This window comes from Euprymna scolopes, chromosome 46 (assembly GCF_053919585.1).
Source record: "Euprymna scolopes isolate OS-2025 chromosome 46, ASM5391958v1, whole genome shotgun sequence".
Taxonomy (NCBI): Eukaryota; Metazoa; Mollusca; class Cephalopoda; order Sepiida; family Sepiolidae; genus Euprymna; species Euprymna scolopes.
The window spans coordinates 25,804,656-25,824,005 of record NC_136527.1 but is presented as its reverse complement, the minus strand read 5'-3'; the positions used below and the strand labels follow the sequence as shown (position 1 = coordinate 25,824,005).

The 19,350-nt window shown below is 34.3% G+C and overlaps 1 long non-coding RNA gene across 1 annotated transcript in view; it reads right to left on the bottom strand.

Moving 5' to 3' along the window:
• Nucleotides 1-12,401: 12,401 nt before the first annotated feature.
• The window catches only part of LOC145270893 (uncharacterized), a 32,608-nt gene continuing 25,659 nt past the window's right edge, over nucleotides 12,402-19,350 (bottom strand). Inside the window, exon 2 of the long non-coding RNA XR_013865613.1 lies at nucleotides 12,402-15,629. This is a non-coding gene — a long non-coding RNA (uncharacterized LOC145270893). The remainder of the gene's footprint in view (nucleotides 15,630-19,350) is intronic.

Sequence of the window (19,350 nt, the reverse complement as noted above, 5' to 3'; positions counted from 1 at the left end):
AACAGAAGGTAAAAGACAGAGGGAACACAACACCGGTCAACTTACCGGTGTCGAGTCAGGGGAAACTCTATAAGAAAAATATCCGGCAAAGGGGGGTAACTGTTGGATAAATTATACATGAAAAATAGACAACTATTTAAAAAAAAGAAAATAACTTTTATAATTATTGTAATTTGCTAATATTTTAAAAAGTATTTTTTTTCTTTTAATTCAAAAGACGGGTTAAAAGTTAATCTTGGAACTTAACTCTACTGTTTGGTAAGTAAACTACTTTTAATTAAATAATAACCGATTTCGAACTTTATTTTCACTTAAAATATAATTGTGTATTTCTGATTTCTGATTATATATATATATATATATATAGTGGCGGCTCGTGCCTGAGATTAGTGGGGGTGCTGCTTCAAAAATTTTACGTATTTTTTTTAATATCGTGTAAAGGAATTCGAATATATAAATAAATATTTAATCAAATAATAAACAAACATCCAAATAAATATTCAAATATATAACAAAGACAAATAATCAATCAGAAATGGATAATACGCAAAAACTTTTTTATTAAAAAGATTTTTTTTTTAATTATGTACACTTTACAGAATAAAAATAATATATATATTTATTCCTTTTAAACTTTTCAATATATAAAAGTTTGCGTTTTTTTTTTGTTTTTTTTGCAAACAAACGAAAAACATTTTTAAAAATAACTTATTTTTTATAAAAAAAAGAAAAGAAAAACTTTGAAATTTATCTGCCTCCCTACGAGTGTTAATTTAGGAGTTTACTATTTGAAAATAGCGTTTTATTTAATAACAGTTTAATTTACAAAATTTATTTTTAAAGATGTATTTATAACAAAACGTATTTGTAAATAAAATGCAAAATAAAAAGTTTACATTTTTATATAGTGAGCAAACAACCAAAAATATTTAAAGATACAAAATTTTATTTACAAATCTTTTAACAACTTGCTTTTTATATAAAAAGAACAAATTTGGCTATTTACTGACCTTCCCCTGCCGGTAAAGATTGACATAAAGTGGATAGTTATTATAAGAAAATAGGATGTCATATATAAGCATTATAAAACATCGAATTTTAATGTAGCTTTCTTCCCCAAAAAACAAAAAATTAAAATTGTCTCAGTCCAGAAGGATTTCTGATTACTTTTTTTTAATGCGTATTATCTGACCCATCTACTAACAAATTCAATGTAAAGTTTAAAAATGCATAATTATTAAAAAAAACTGTGTTTTTTTTTTTACTTACAAACACATTTTAATTAAAAAATCTTGTGTAAAAAATCCATTTTTCAAAGTGTAAAACTTCTAACATTGTCCTTGTCGGAGGCAAATAAATGCTAATTTTTTTTATATCTAAAACATACACGCTAAAAAGATTTCTAACTAAAATATATTTTCAACATAAACTGTTTCTTCGCTTTTTTGCTTCTAGGAAAAAATGTAAACAGTTGTTTTTGTAAAGTTTAGTTGTTGCAAAATAAATAGCATTTAAAACTACTTTAAAGAAACAAACAAAAAGGCAGGTAGATGGAAAAGTAACTTTATTTTTATGGTAAAATGTATTTATTGTATATTTGGTTTTTACTCTTGGCCGCGTGTTAGCTTCAGTGCTAAATTTCCGAATACTTTTAATAAATAAAAATAAACAGTTTCTGCATATTATATATTTCCGTCTGCTACCGACTTAAATCCCAACGCTAAAAGTGTGCGTATTTAAAAAAAAAAATAGCACAATATTTTATGTACAAGAACACGTTATGTGCAGATTTTAATAATAATTTTAAAAAATATAAGTAAACCTCCTTTTTTTTTTCAATAACAATGTTATCATATTTATACAGGCGCACACTCTAAGCAAACAACGAATTTCACGACACGGAACTGCGCCGAGCGACAGTTCTTCCAGCAGCTTTCATCGGCTGCCTAAAGCCGTCTAATCCGCGCATGCGCACAAGAGAATTTCATTAAGAAAGTGTAACTGTGAATTTAACAGCTCCAAGCAAGTTTTATTTTTGTTATTATATGAGTTTGGAGATACCGACATTAAAGTTAATGATTTTATAATGTACACATAGAAAAAAATAAAAAATAAATTATTAGCGACAGTTTTTTTTTAAATATCTTGTTACGTCATCATCTCTGCCGTTCCAAGCTGATTTGACATAGCATAACAGATTTCGTTGCTATGATAACCAACAGCCAACCAGAGAAGAAAATCTCTTTCCTCATTCATTACAAATTCTGAGAATTTTTGAACAGTAATTTTATTTTTAGGTTGCGTTAGTCTATCGCATCCTTTGTTTAAGGGAAGAGAAGGCAAATGGGAAACAGCGGTGGTGAAGAACAAAGAAAAACAAAGGAAAATGGAGACAGTGATTTTGAAACTGCAACATGTTTTCCAGCCAAGGTACAGTGCTTTTCATCCGGTTACAAACTCGTATTAACGCGCAGATTTATAAAAACATTGTTCAAGATCATGTGCCAATCATACAGAATTAAGGTTTCGATAGAGCTACCTTTATGCAAGATAATGCCCCATGTCACAAGGCAAAGGTGGTAATGAGTTACTTTAGCTAGCCAGATTTCTAAATTATGGATTGGCCACCGCAAAGTCCTGATTTAAATCGATTAGAAAATCTTTTAAATAAATAAATAAATATTATAATTCTTTTTCTATCGTTTGCAAATGATTCAAATTTTAGTATGTTATTATGGTTGATAACGACTATCAGTTGTCAAAATTTCAGCGTTTCACAGTTGTTATTTCTAAAAAATATTAGATTTTAAAATTTTGTCCCTTAGTTTTGAACGCTACTTTACATATATATATTTATGAATATATATATATATATATATATATATATATATATATATATATATATATTACATAAAAGTGCGAGTTTGAAAAGTAATATATATATATATATATATATATCTTAGCATTAAGAAGAAATAAATATTATGGTAAAAAATATAATCAATATGTAACTTAAAACATTGCAGCATTAAGGATTTTTTAAATTTAAAATTATATGATCAATTCCTAATGCTGCAATATTTTAAGTCATAGATTGATTATATTTTTACTAGAATATCTTGTTTATTTATAGTTTTAACAACTAGTCCTTTTACTTTTCCAATTTTCATCTTAACCATATTACTTTTATGTTCGCATTTTCTTTGTAATCCATGATTTTTCCAGGCTTTACTTTGAAATAATATTTTCTTTCTGTTTCACTTGTTATACTCTCTCTCTCTCTCTCTCTCTCTCTCTCTCTCTCTCTCTGGATTGTGCCATTCATTCAGCCAGCAGTTAGTTTTTGCAAATGCAAAAGGTCAGTTAGCATTTGAGCACAGCTGAGCGATAAATCATGACAGTTTTTTTTAAATACCTTATTACGTCATCATCTCTGCCGTCCCAAGCTGATTTGACATAGAATAACAGATTTCGTTGCTATAGTAATCAACAGCCAATCAGAAAAAAAACTGTTGTCTCATTCCTTACGAATTCTGAGAATTTTGGAATTGTAATTTTATTTTAAGTAACTTATATTTTATAAAAGAAAATTGATTTTTTTTCAAAATATAGAGGAGAAAGTGATCTTTGAACTGGAAAAAAATTGTTTGAAATTTAGTCGGAAAATGAATAAGCAGTAAACTTTGTGAGAAATTCTGCAGAAATAAGCAGGCTCCTCATTGGTCAATTTGTCCGCCCACGGTTTTGTTTGAACCATTCAGATATCTTGTTATTACTAATTGTTATTACTAATTGTCGAGGGTACTCTTGGCGCCAAATTTATCAAGTGAAGATGTTATTAATATTTCTTGATCAGAAGATAATATAAAAAGTATTAATTATAATTCTATTTATGCTGTGTGTCTGTTGCTTGAATACTGTGTTGGAAAATTTAGTTTTTATATAAATTTGGTCCACCATATGGTCGAAATTATTTTAGGCTTAGCGAAGTTATTCGTTATCTCCCTTCATTATTAAATTTATATCGTTGCTTTAATAGATATTTTATTTGGCGGTGATTTGGGTTCACAAATTCTTCCTTTTTTTCTTTCGACGACTATGATTTAACGTTGTCGGAAAATTAAAACTTGTAGTTTCAAGTCTTTTTTCATTCCCATGTGAGAACGGCCATTTTGATTTTTCGCTAATTGGGTTATTGGTAGTGTCGAAGAATAATGGCTAATTCGAATTTGCTTTCTCGAATCGAAGCAAAATAATTTCAAATAACAACGACCCTAGCTTGGATAGGAGAAAAGCTAGATGAGGAATTTAAAAGGAATTTTTCTCCAGATATACATAAAATGGATATTCGAGTTGGATGATCTTTTTGACCAGTTAATTATAAAATCTTCAGTGGAGGAGAGATTGAATATTATCAAGATTCCGCACAGTTTATGGCGGAAATTAGAAGGAAATTAACAAGTTTTGGACCTGACTTGGAAAAGTCTAATGCTAATGTTCATATGAAAATGTAGGTAGAGTGTCCTCAATTCAGTGGGAATCTGTTGTCAAATGAATTCGAATTTCGAAGCTTTCTTAGAAAATTCGAATTTTACACATCTAATTTAGATGACGCAGATAAACTCCTTTTACTAAAATTTAAATTGGCGGGAAAGGCATTCGATCTTGTATTCAATTTGGATATAAACTGTGATAGCATGAACCATTACCTCCCCTTAAAGAACTCTTCAGTAAAGAGGTCTCGGATATACATTCACTTCCGTTTGACACGGAACTGGAGTTCAATAAAAAAAAATGGAGACCGTATTCCGCTTCTCATAAATGAATCTCATGTTTTGGTATTCATTTGGGAAACCTTACGAACAGGTCGTCCCTATTATATACACACGACAGTAAAAGAAATTTAAAAAAATAAATAAATGAATAAAATTGGCCACGTTCAGACCGCATGGGAAAAATTAATACTTGGCGCCAAGCTTCAAACTGAGAGTAAGCATTGCTTTTCATGTTTCGTGTTTTAAATGCAACGAAAATAAATAAATACATACACACACACACACACATATATATATATACATTACTGTCATTTAAAAACTGTATACATATATTAGGAAGTATATGTATAAGTTCTCAGACGTTTAAGTTTCACGGAAAACACACATACATGTACATTTGTTCTGTCAGTTTATTAAAAATATGAAAAATAAAAAAATAAAATAAATAAACGGAAGACTGAATTTATATCGTCTGGAACTAAACGAAATAAATAAATACAATGGCTACAAACGAACCGTCGATCAATTGGTCGTCCACAGACATAACCGAAGAATTTCGATAATTTAAGCAACATTGTAATCTTTACTTCTCAGTTAAAAATATTTCGTTGGAAAAACAGGTCGACCACATCCTGCTACTGTCCGGAGAAGAAGGCCTTAAAAGATACAACACTTGGTCATTCGAAAACGAGGCCGACAGGAATAATCCAGAAATAATTTGGGAAAAATTCGAGGAAAGACTGCAGCCGCAATTAAACTTCCGAATCGCTCGTTTTTACCTGCGCCATTATCAAAAGGAATCAGGGAATTTCGGTGTAAATCACAGGCATTGAAATACAAGTTCCGGGATATCCAGGAAATGGAGGAACGCCTCATCGAGCAGGTTATATCAGGAATAAAGCACCCAGAACTCCAAAAGCAGCTTCTAGCGAAAGGCGAACTATTGACACTGCCGGAAGCTATAAATTGTGATAGGACACATGAAGTTTCCATAACCCACATGAGACAGTTGGCTTAACTAGAGCAGAATAAGCATGATACATATGCAATCAAGTACAAACAGTGTAACAGATGTGGAGGTTCCCATCAAGAGCAACAATGTCCCGCATGGGGTACCACATGTTCCGCGTGTGGAAAACAAAATCATTGGGCAAGCAAAAATAAAAATGCAGCAGGACGTTTTCCGACACGCAAAACATGGAAAGATGGAGGTAACAAACCAGGACATGGAGAAGCACAAAGGGACCAGTACAAACATTGGAAACACGGCAACCGTATGCACTCGGTAAATACCTCTCAGAGGGACAAGTTTGAACAAATGTCTTTCGACTCTATTCGAGAACACGGAACAGTCGGACAGAGGTCTTCACAGACCTTGTAATCAAGTTTCCCAACCTCTCAGACACCCATTTTCTGAAAGCTAAGGTTGACACAGGAGTCGAAGGTGACATACTTCCATTACGTACCTTCCGGAAGATGTTTCCACACCTAATAAGTGCAGAAGGACAGCTACTCCCCGGTGCAACAAAGGATGAACCAACTGTTCTAACAGCCTATAATGGTTCTCATATAACCCAACATGGATCCGTTAAAATAGTGTGTCATTATCGAGGATGTCAATAGATTGAATAAGACATAACGACAGAGCAGCTGCTATAAACATGGCGTCTTTATTTACATCTCCCAAACATGAGTAACTCCAGCCGGTGAAAACTCTTGTTCAATCCCTCATGCAACATCTTCTCTTTTCTCAATAATAAAAACAGAAGATAAAGACAAACAAAACAAAACAAACAAAACACAACAAAAAGTCTGATAAGAATTAAAACAGTCTACAAAACACCGTGATCTAGGCATTCCTTGGGCTGACTACCCTCCTACCTAACAGGGATTATTCTGCTTTTTCACTTATGTTGTGAAATCCTTGAATCTCACAGGATCTCTTATTATTCTTCCTGACCGTGTTGTCCGCAACCTTACCGGACTTGGTTTTGTTGGGGATGGGGTCGGGTTGAGGTTTTCTCTTATTTCACCTCCATATTGAGGTGATTCTGAGTTACATATCTCTTCTGTACTCTGCCCTGTATTCTTGGGTAACTCGCTCTGCACTTCATATGGCTGGTGTATTCCTGATGTGAGTGGGGGTGTCTCTGCAGTTTTCTTCAAATCTACTCTATTCCGTCGATATAAGTCCCCATCCACTTTTATATGGTATGATCGCTCATCCAGTCTCCTCCATACAACAGCTTTACTCCACTCTTTTTGACCATTTATGTGTGGTTTCATCCGTACTACATCTCCAGGATACAATGGTTTAAGTGGTTTTACTTTGTGGTTGAAAGAATGTTCTTGCCTCCTGCGGTCTTGCTTCACTGATTTTCTCAGATTTTTGGGCAATTCTGACTTGAGTAAATCCTCCCTGGTTGGGAGAAGTGTTTTTGTTCTCCTTGACATCAGCTTCTGAGCTGGTGATAAGAGACCTTTAGCTGGCGTATTCCTGTGATCCAACATTGCTAGGTATGGATCAGCCTTATCGTCCATCGCTTTCCGGAAAAGGTTCTTTGCCATCTTTACCGCAGATTCCACTTTGCCATTTGCCTTGCTATTGTATGGACTGACAGGTGTATGTGTAAAACATCACATTTTTGCAAAGGTAGAAAATTCCTGGCTACTAAACTGATGCCCATTATCAGTTACAATCTGATCTGGGATTCCATGTCGTGCAAAATGGTGTTTAAGTTTAGTTATCACTGTCTTTGCTTGTGTATTGAGAAGATGATCGATTTCCCAGAAGTTGCTCATATAATCAACTGTGCACAGATAGTCTCTATCTGCAAACTTAAAGAGATCTACTCCCACTTTTGCCCAGGGTCTGTCAGGAACTTCATGGACCATTAATGGTTCTGCCGGGTTGTCCACTTCATATTTTCTACATGTGGAGCACTTTGACACATAGTCTTTGATGTCACTGTTCATATTTGGCCAATACAAGCAATCTCTTGCTCTTCTGCAACATCCTTCTACTCCCAGATGTGTGGAATGCAGCTTTTCTTTCAACACCGCCCGCTGTGTCAGTGGAACCACTACCCGGTTTCCTCTGAAAATTAAACCATCTTGCACCGTCATTTCATTCCGCATGTTAAAATATGGTCTCACCTCTGGGTCAAGATGTATTTTTTCTTCTGGCCATCCATCCAGAATTACTTGCTGTAACTGCTGCATGCTTCTGTCTTCCTTCGTGGCTGAGCGCAGTTCAAGCAGCCTTCTCTCTGTTACAGGAATATATTCTGCTTCCTTGACATCATCTTCATCGTCCATATCTTCACTGCTCAATGCATAAATGTATGCTCTTGATAGCGTGTCTGCAAGGAACATTTTCTTACATGGATGGTACAGAACTGTAACATCGTAAGCCTGTAGTCGCATCAGCATGTTTTGAAGTCGTTTTGGGCATTTCACCAATTCTTTTTTCATAATCGCCGCCAGTGGCTTATGATCGGTTAGCACTGTTATCTGTCGACCAAACGTATATTGATGAAACCGTTCACATGCGAAGACTACTACTAGTAGTTCCTTTTCAATCTGTGCATACCGAGTTTCTGTGTCGGTCAGTGCACGGCTGGTATAGGCTAGAGGTTGACTTTCTTGTAGTAGTGCAGCCCCCATGCCCTTCTCACTTGCATCGCATTGGATGACCAAAGATTTGTTGGGATCATAGTACCTCAACACTGGTGCCTAACTCACTAACTCTTTAATTTTCCCAAAAGCCTCTTCATGGATTTGGGACCATGTCTATGGCACATCTGTCTTCACTTAATTTCGAATTGGGGCCATCACATCAGATGTGTGTGGTAGAAATTTTGCCAGGTAATTCACGAATCCAACCAATCGTTGCACTCCCTTCACATCTGTTGGACACGGCATCTCTTTTATGGCTCTTACCTTCCCAGGATCAGGAAGTAAACCATCACTGGTTATTATGTGTCCCAGGAAAGATATAGACGTTTGTCGTAAGTTCAATTTTCCAGCATTCAATCGCATCCAGCGATCACGACATCTCTGCAACAGTTTCCTGAGTTTTAGGTCATGATAAATTGTTGCTTCCTCCATTGTTTTACCCTTCCCAATCACAAGAAGATCATCCGCTTTGTTAACCACCCCTTCTAAATCGGACACATTGTTAAAAAGGGTCTTTTGAAATATCTTTGGAGCTGGAGAAATACCGAAAGGTAAAACCTTCAACCGGAACCTACCGTATGGTGTAGCAAATGTTGTTAAGCGACTGCTGACTTCGTCTAATTTTACATGCCAGAATCCCTCTCGTAGATTCAGGGTAGAAAATACCTTGCTGTCAGCCAGTTCTGGTAGTAAATCGTCCAGTGTAGGTAACTGAAAATGTTCCATCTTCAGAGCCTTATTCAGTGGTCTTGGGTCTATACATATCCGCAGGCTTCCATTTTTCTTAGTTACCAGTGCTAACGCACTTACCCATGGTGTTGGGTCGCTCACTGGTTCAATAACATTCTTCTTAACCAGTTTTTCGAACTCGACTTTTAGCTTGTCTTTAAGTGCCACTGGTATTCTCCGTGTTGCTGCAACATTTGGTGTTACTCCTGGATCCACCTGCAAATGTACCTCTCCTGGTAATTGACCAAATTCTTCCTTGAATACATCTCTGAAGTCATTGATAATGCTGTCCGAGTACTGGGTGCTGGATTCATTCATTTGGGAAACTTTGGCGACCATTTTGAATTTGTCGTTATTGATTGTGACGAGTTCCATTTTCTGGATTGCATTTGCTCCCAGTAAGCGACGGAAATCCTCTTTCACAATGACAAACTTAACTGCATATTTCTGTCCAGTTTTGGGGTTTATCATTTTAACTCGACACTCTCCTAACGGCTTCACTTCTGCTCCATTCCACATGACAAGGGTCTTATTTGAATGTTCCAGTGTTTTTACAATCACGTGTTTCACATTCAATATCTTCACGGACGCTCCACTATCGAGCTGAAAAGCAATTGGTTTTCCTTTCACCATCATTTCCGCCTTTATCACCTCTTGACTCAGAGCATTCACCTTTTCCTTAATCATTATGTTGTCTACCTGTCCATAGTCTGAACTACTACTGTCGTTTTCCTGGTCCTCATATTGGGTTTTGACAGCCTGCACCTTCTTTTTCCTTGATACTTTGCATTTCGCGGCAAAATGGTTTTTCCCATTACATTGATAACAGGTCTTGCCAAATGCAGGACATAACTCTTTTCTCGGTCCATGCCGCAATGCACACGCCCAGCAATCTCTGTCAGTTTGTGCCGATGTCTTTCTCCTCGGTTTAAAATCAACCTTATTCACTCCTTCAGGCCTTAGGATTCTGGACTGGACCGTGGCATTTTCAGACAGCTTACAAATGTCAATACATTTTTGTAAGTCTAACTGTCTTATTTTCAATAATTCAGCTTGTGTCTGGGGGTTGTGTATTCCCAGCACTACCTGATCTCTGAGTACTGATGAAACGCAATTGTCACAAAAATTGCACGTTTTTACTTACGTCCGAAGTGCCGTAATAAAGGATTCCACAGTCTCTGATCCTCCTTGCTTTCTAGAATGAAATACGTAACGCTCGTAGGTCTCATTCGTTTCCCCTATAGCGTATTTATCGAATGCCTGAATAATTTCGGTGGGTGTTCTTTCATCCTCAGGTGTTAGAAATTGAAATCCGTAGTAAACTTTCAATGCGTCATCTCCCAACGTGTGAAGCAAAAGTGCCGTTTGATATTGTAATGACTGTCTCGTCAAACACGTAATAATGGCGTAATTATGCCATTTCAGTTTAAACAACTTCCAGTTCGCCGATAAATTATCTTCCATACATAAGGGCGCTGGTGGTCTTATGCCAGCCACTGGTCTGTTTGTTTCTTCCATGCTTCCTTCCGACATTTTTTTCTCCACGTTACGTACGTACGAATTAAAATTTTAAACAAGAACAATAAATTTACTTATCTGTTTCTGCAAATAACTTTCCGCTTCTTATCCTTTTGTACATCTTACTTAGACATATCATTATCCCACTCGCGGCCACCATGTGTCATTATCGAGGATGTCAATAGATTGAATAAGACATAACGACAGATCAGCTTCTATAAAAATGGCGTCTTTATTTACATCTGCCAACCAGGAGTACACCGGTAAGAAGGCGTAACTCCAGCCGGTGAAAACTCCTGTTCAGTCCCTCATGCAAAAATTTACATACGAAAGAAGTGTGTAACTCAGTAGAAGTTCTCCCTCACACAAAATATTTTAATCTGATAATAATAGATCAATTATTCTAAGTAGAAAAATTCGTTTACATAAATATAAAACAGACCCACAAAATATAACTGCTACACAATTTACTATCTACGTCGAGGTTGTATATGGCTAATCAGTTTATGATTGTTGAATGTTTATCGATATCTGATGCTGAAACAATAAATGATAATCGGATGTTGTTCAACACTCTTACTTTTTCGTATGATTTGGAAGGAGAAAATGTCCCTAAAAATGTTCGAAAAAATATAAAATTATTAGGACAGGCGTTTACTACATAATGCCGTGGTCTAATTTCTCATATAAGTAAAACAACGAAAATCGTCACAGTTATTAGTTTGTTTTCTAGATAAGAACATCATAGAGTTACACATTTCTCGCATCTTTTAAATCAGAAATCAAGCTGTATCATCTGGCAAAGGCGTTCCTTTCAAAAACAATTTTAAGGCTTCAAAATGTGACAATCAGATTGTGCAAGGTGAGGCAAAGTGTATGACAGAGGATTTTATAGACATCTGCACTTCTGATCTCGAACAATGTGTGTTGTGGATTGGAGTCATAACTTGCAGGGGGATATTTCCTGATCTGGCCCTGGCTCTGGATTTTAATAGCTTTAAAATAATTTCTGAAAATTTGAAGCGTAGTAAGCTCCTGTAAATTCATTAAGACACCTGGAGTTAATACTTCTTCAGTACAATATGGTAATCAATGCGGTTTTGCTTTTGGAAAGTTGTCAGCAACCTAGGAATCCATCAGATAATTTCCACAGACCCTGTACTAGTCATAAGCTTTTTAGCGATATGGCAAATAGCCAAGCATGGATCTTCAAAAAAGGTTCACAATAGCTAACAGTTGTCTCATTAATGACAGATGTATGGCAATAATACCTAGGTGCTGCTGCTGTTACAGATTTCATGACATATTGGAATTCACAATGTCAACGTTTTACAGGAATATGATGTGACATCGTTTCTTTTAATTTCATCAAGTTTTCTATAGTATGTCCTGTGGTGTGCCTTATTGCAAAAAGAGAACTGATCACTGCATGACACTTGACAGGCTCCATTTCACAGTTAACTAATTTCAAACACTTGTAAATCAGGAACAACTTGTTCAGAGTTGTACTTTGCCACATTATCAACAGAAATATAAATCATTGCATATGCAACATTCTACTAGAGCAGACAAACGGAATTGGGTCAGGTTCATTACTTATTGAACGCTCCTAGTATTTAAAATATCTTGCACAATAAAGATTTGTATGAAAATAACAATGTTAAAAGGTTAACACATTAATTAGATATTTAAACACGAAAACTTGTTTAAAATAGACGTTTTATTGAAATATATTAAATTTAAAAATAAAAGTAAAAAACTGTTAAGACATGACCTCAGTTCTTTTGGGTAATTTCAAAGATTTACAGGATAATAAAAACTTTATTTTTAAAAGAAAATTATTAACAAAATCAAAATATCATATTCGTTTCTCATGTTTTTGCGTGAGAGAATACCAGTTTTTTAACACAAAAATACCAACACATATAACAAGAATATGGTTAACTTTAAAAAAAAAATTAATATTTTAGTTCTCACTGTGGATGAACGTGTAAGAAGAAAGCATGCTACATACGTAGTCGTGTGCAACTCAACTTGAAAGAGTGTTGAGTTTTATAGTTGGAAGTTTGGAAACAAGTGTCGAGTTTTGGAATTGGAAGTTTTGACAACAAAGTGTCGAATTTACCTGATAAATAGTTAGTTTACCCATACATTTTAGTTAGTCTGAAGAGATTGCCCTGGAACTTACACATAATTTAATTAGAATATATAGATATTTATAGACAGTTATCCTTGTTATCGCTTCATTGCAAATGTTTGCTTTTCTAGAAATTGTGTGTAAATATATTTAATTTTTCATTAAACCAGTTAGTATATTTCATACACATTTTTTTCTTTTGTTTCAATTTTCATCAGTCGAAGTATGCAAAGAACAGCATACGTCAAAGGAATGTGGTTTGGCTAATTTTAATTAAAAATTTTTGTTTAAGCTTGTGATGGCGCACCCTACCGGATGCCAGGCATTCAACCTTTATCTCAAACATTTCCAGCAAACAATCATTTTGAGATTCTAACTCTGTTTTTGAGTAATTGTTTGAATCTCTCTTGCACTTGGTTCACCTGGTATATTTGTCTGATTTCAGTTGCTCCTATAATTACTGAAAAAGAGATTTTCCAATGATTCCGTTTTGTTTCACGTCATACATATACCTGGTAGTTTGTTATTTTTTACTCTGACTCTTTTTAGTCCAGTATTATTGAAGACATTATCTTCTGAGGTTGTGACTTTCTACTCATTGACTCATATAATTATGTCAGGTTTAACAGCTCCGTTTCAAAGTGCGTAGATTTATGAATCATAGAGTCATAGCGGATTGCGTAAAACATGCCCAACTGCTGTTCCTATGACTTGCTGCAGCATTCAATATCCAACATGTTATAGATCGTCATGTGGATATATGTACACATCCCATTGTATTCCATTGTATAATAGCCATCCTTTTGAAGAACCTGACAGCTTAATAGCAAATGGCTCATCCTTATTATTTCTGTGTATTTCAAACTGATATAGTCCTTAAAACTTATATAGTCCTGGGTGAATTATTATTTCTATTTCAAACTTATACAGTCCTATGTGAATGCATCCAGAAAATACTTGTAACAATATTGTTTGGCCCATTTTTTCCAATTTTCAGTAATGAAAGTTCTGGAGTATTTTTAACAACTCCTTTGGATGATTTCCATAGTAGACTTGTTTTCTGATTTTGTAAGATTTGTAAAATAGTCTAAATTAAAATGGTTGCCCACTGTTGAGACATGGATATTGGAAGATCATCAGACACTGTTTCTTGTGTGTGTTTTCATATAATGCATCAAATCTCACATCTGTGCAAATATTTCTAATTTTCTTATCTTTTTAGCATCCATGCTCCAAATTTTACCTCCCTTCAAACGAAGAACCATATACTTAACAAGAATGTGTTTTTTCTCTCTGTTTTAATTTTCTTGTTTTTGCTGGGGATCGAGCATTCTACAAACATTCTCCCACTAATTTAGTTGCTCCAAACGAAACATCTTTTTAAGATTCTAACCATCCTTTTAAGTGCTATTGTTTGTATTTCTTTTGTACTTGGTTGACTGAGTATATTCGCCAGATAGTGTCTGTAATTTTTTCATTAGCCTGGTTGATCCTATAATGAGAAGTATGATGGATACATTCGTAATATTCCAGATTCTTTTTATGTTGTACATCAGTCGTTGATATTTTGTTATTTTCTCCCTCTCTACTCTGTGAAGACCAGAATCATAAGGAACGCATACTTCAACTAGGCTTGCCACATTCTCCTTCTTGTCCCATATCACTATGTCAGGCTTAATAGCCACATTTTCTATGTATGCAGCTTAGAAATTTCATAGTTATAGTGGTTAGTGCATGACTTATTTTAAACTGTTCTTTCTGGTACAAGATTTGCTACTACACTGGATATTAAGTTTTTTACAGTTTTTTTCTAGTGGAAATATGTTTGTCCCGTATGTGTAATCATATGACTAAACAAATTTGACTTCTTTGCAAAAGAAGAACCACATACTTCACAAGAATATGGTTTGTCTCCGGTATGTGTTGTCATATGACGCAACAAATGTGACTTTTGTGCAAAAGCAGAACCACATACTTCACAAGAATGTGGTTTCTCTCCCGTATGTGTTGTCATATGAGTCAACAAAGTTGACTTATGTGCAAAAGAGGAACCACATACTTCACAAGAATGTGGTTTGTCACCTGTATGTGTTTTCATATGACTCCACAAATATGACTTCCGTGCAAAAGAAGAATCACATACTTCACAAGAATGTGGTTTCTCTCCCGTATGTGTTTTCACATGACTCAATAAATTTGACTTCCATGCAAAAGAATAGCCACATACTTCACAAGAATATGGTTTGTCTCCTGTATGCGTTTTCATATGATTCAACACATTTGACTTCTGTGCAAATGAAGAACCACATACTTTGCAAGAATGTGGTTTGTCTCCGGTGTGTGTTTTCATATGACACAGCAAAGTTGACTTCTCTGTAAAAGAAGAACCACATACTTCACAAGGATGTGGTCTTTCTCCCGTATGTGTTTTCATATGCTTCAACAAATTTGACTTTCGTGCAAAAGAAGAACCACAGACTTCACAAGAATGTGGTTTCTCTCCCGTATGTGTTTTCATATGACTCAGCAAATTTGACTTCCATGCAAAAGACGAACTACATATTTCACATGAATGTGGTTTGTATCCTGTATGTGTTTTCATATGATCCAACAAATGTGACTTCCGTGCAAAAGAAGAACCGCATACTTCACAAGAATGTGGCTTGTCTGCCATGTTAGATATATTCAGCAAAATTTAAATGAAGAAATGTATAATCATTTAAAATCTTTTTTAAATCACCAATGAAGAAAAGTCCTTTTTATCCATTAATTTCTTTTCATTGTTTCAAATTCTGAAAATATAAAATTAAAAAATATATTTTATGTGGTTACCTTGAATTTCTCATGTTGATTATTTTTAAAAATATCCAAAACATCTTTTATTAACGACATTCAACAAAGAAAATGAGTATAATTTTATGCAATACTGGTCAGTCAACAAAATTAATGTATATCAAATATTTAATTAAAATCTTTGCGTTTCTTCATTTTTTGAGATGAGGACTGTTCTCATCTTGAGTGTTATTTTCACAATGTTTCTATGTTACCCCCGATCTTATTCAGGTGTATTTTTGGGAACCTTTCTCTTGAACTAAGAAATATGTACAGAATTATTTAGTACATGGTATATTGGTAGCAATATATATATATATATATATATATATTATGGTAGAAATATATATATATATATATATATATTATGGTAGCAATATATATATATATATATATATATATTATGGTAGCAATATATATATATATATATAATGGCACCAAAATGTTCGTACTTATCATTTTTTCAAAAGCTGCAAATTACAGCTAAATTGAATGTAACAGTTTAAAAAACCAACACCTCATTGAGTCATCTTTTATTCCTCTATAATTTTATTTTTTCATATTTGACTTTTAATTGAAGTATCCTGATGTTCACGACAATTTACAAAATTAACTTCAAATTGAGAAGGCATAAAGAAACTGCACTGTGGAAAATTGTATTTGAATATAATTTTCGGATATTACTGCCACACAAATACAACATGAACACAATGAACTAGTTAATATTTAGTAGTATAGTCCTCTTGCAATTTGACAACCTGCAATATTTGAATTAGTCTTCAGCAGAAACTCCGGTGAAAGGGAATTGCATTTCACATTAATTTTTGTCCAAAATTCTTCCCGATTTGAAATTTTGTCATTGTGTAGATGTAATGTCATATGTTTTTGATAGGATTGAGATCTGGAGATTGTGCAGGCTAATTAAAAAATGGAATATCGTGTCCTTCAAGTAATCTCTTGACACTGTCAGTTGCGTGAAGGGAAGCAGTATCCTACATAAAAATTAGATAATCATCCAAATTCCGGTCAAAGTAGGGTAAAAAAATGCTCAGTCAACATATTACTGGACTTGGTCGAATAAATTCGACCTTGCAAGCGGATTATAGGCACTAATAATATGCCACACATACTGAACCTCAACCACCTTGTAGCGTTGAAACTGTGTACCTAGGATTAAATTCTTCATACTCCCCTCGACTGATGTAGTGCCTGCAATCAGTGCCTTGCATATTGGATTTTTGTTCATTGCTAAAAATCACTATCGAGTGATATGAAGTATCATAGTCTTCAATGCATCTGACGGAATCCAGACGGAACTTTCTGTTCTTTACAGTAATCATTTGCTTGCATCTTGCAACAGAGTCTCATAAAATTAATTCCTCCAATCTGTTTTAACTGTAGAAAGAGAACACTTTTTAACAAGATTACACTGTTGTTGAATTTGTGAAGTTTTAAATCTGTTTCTGGCGTTGCTATCTATAGCATTGTCTTCCTGTAAGACCAGATTTAGGCGCATCGTGTAAAATGCCAGTTTTTGTTGCAGTCACTTGTGCCGTTATCTAATCACCTTTTTATCTGTGGCTTATTTCTCGATTAGATATACCAGAAAGATAGAGATTTGTGAGCTCCTAACGGTCACTAAGAAGAAATCGAGGCATATGGACTAGATATTACGTTACCTTACCTGGAATGACAACAATTACGATTAGAGATGAGTTGTTGTCTAAAAGGTATTTTAAGCTTCTTTAAAGCTTATTTGTTTCCATTTATTACTTTTTGTTCTTCTAAATCTATAATTATTTACTTTATAAAAGGGTTAACGGTTTTCCATATTCCGCCATATCTATATGGCTGATTTTTCAATCTCTCCACATATTACAGCTTTCAATGCTTTTCTAACCTTACTGTTATTGAATGACACGGCTCACATTTGTATAATTCTCAACATCTACATGGAATCTCTTAGTCATGATTTTTCCAAAAGCGACTTGAATACTTTCGTGTCTTGCTCTCTGCTTGATGGTTTCTCTTTAATTTTCTACTTCATTTTGATAAGTATTGTTATTAGTATGAATTGCTTTTGTTTGGTGTTGTAAGAAAATAACTATTACATTGTTTACATTATATAGATTGCAAGAATTAACTGGCTACACATTTAAAGATATTAAGAAATATTTGGGTGTTATGAAAATATTTTAATGATGTTAACCTCACGTGGCATCACATGACTTGGAAAGTAAAAGATAAAAGAGTATAGAATAAAGGTGCACACATGCATGACAGCTGGTTGCAAATGCACAGGACGATGGGGTTAGTTGATATATTTCATTTTGACCAGTTATTCTAACAAAGGTTAATGGAGAACTGTAAGCATACGACACAAGGGTTCTATACAGTTGAGGAAAACAAAAAATAAAACAATAAGGTACATGACATTTCATTTTTAAACTCCTGTTTCTACGAAAACCACAAATATATATACATATATGTGATGTGCATAAGATAATAAAACAGATATATATGCTCAAAAGTTTTTAAGCTAATTTTTTTCTCTTTCGTGTTACTTAACAACAAAAAACTAAAAATCAATTTTTATCTTTTTCTTTCGTCAGTAGTATACTGTTGGTATTATGAAGTAGCAGCTATTTTCAGCTTTTGTGAAAGGACTGATTTCAGAATCGAAAAAAGGAGTAAGGTTAGATAAAAATGGATATATGACAAAAATAGATTAGCAGAAGGCACTTAAAGTGGGATAAACTGGAGAAGCAGACAAGTCAGAAAACAGGTACTGTGATTTTTAGATGGTTTAAAGGATAGGAGAGTGAAGATGGTTGTGATGAGACACAAGCCACAAGATCTTCAAGCAGCTTATCAGAAAGTTATAGCAGAAGGTAACTGGAAAATCTGGTTCGATGCAAACTAGAAATATGAAGACAACCCCATGGACATTTGTCCCACGAGACAGCTAGTCGCCCAAGATATGGAGAAAGACGTAAAAGACGAACCAAAGTAGAAAGTAGAGGACTAAGATTTCAAACTAAACTATGAACAATGCACATAGAATTGATTAGAATTGAAGGAAAAAATTATAGAGGAGCAGAGGTTTCAGTAATAGATATGTGATACTAAACCATTACTGGCTTAAGAATAATGATGTGAGAATGTACTTTTGTTTAGGAACGATAAGAATATTTGATGAGTATTTAGCTCTGGAAGATGATGCTCGTATTTAATCAATAGTTGGAAAATTATGTTACATGCATGATTTGTACAGGTTTTAGAAACTGTTGTAGGTTTCGATTGCTTATAATGAACAGTAGCAATTAATCACCTTGAGAATGGGTTGCCAAATAGCTAAGTGTAGAGTTGCTTGTAACATTACTGTGATTATTATGCTTGATGAACAAAAGAGTTAAATCCCCGAGAGTCAACTTAAAAAAGAAGCCACAGATATTGTTATACTGGCTTATCCCAATCCTGAGAAAGACTACAGACTGTACAAAGGGAGCATAGAGGTTGAAAAAACAATTTACTTCTTATCCCATAAACTTAGTGAAATGCAGACAAGATGGCCGACCATAGAAAAAGAAGCATACATGATACACTTAATAATTACACGATACACTATGCCCTTAATAAGTTGAATGAATATTTTCATAGTATGAAGGTCACCATCTATCA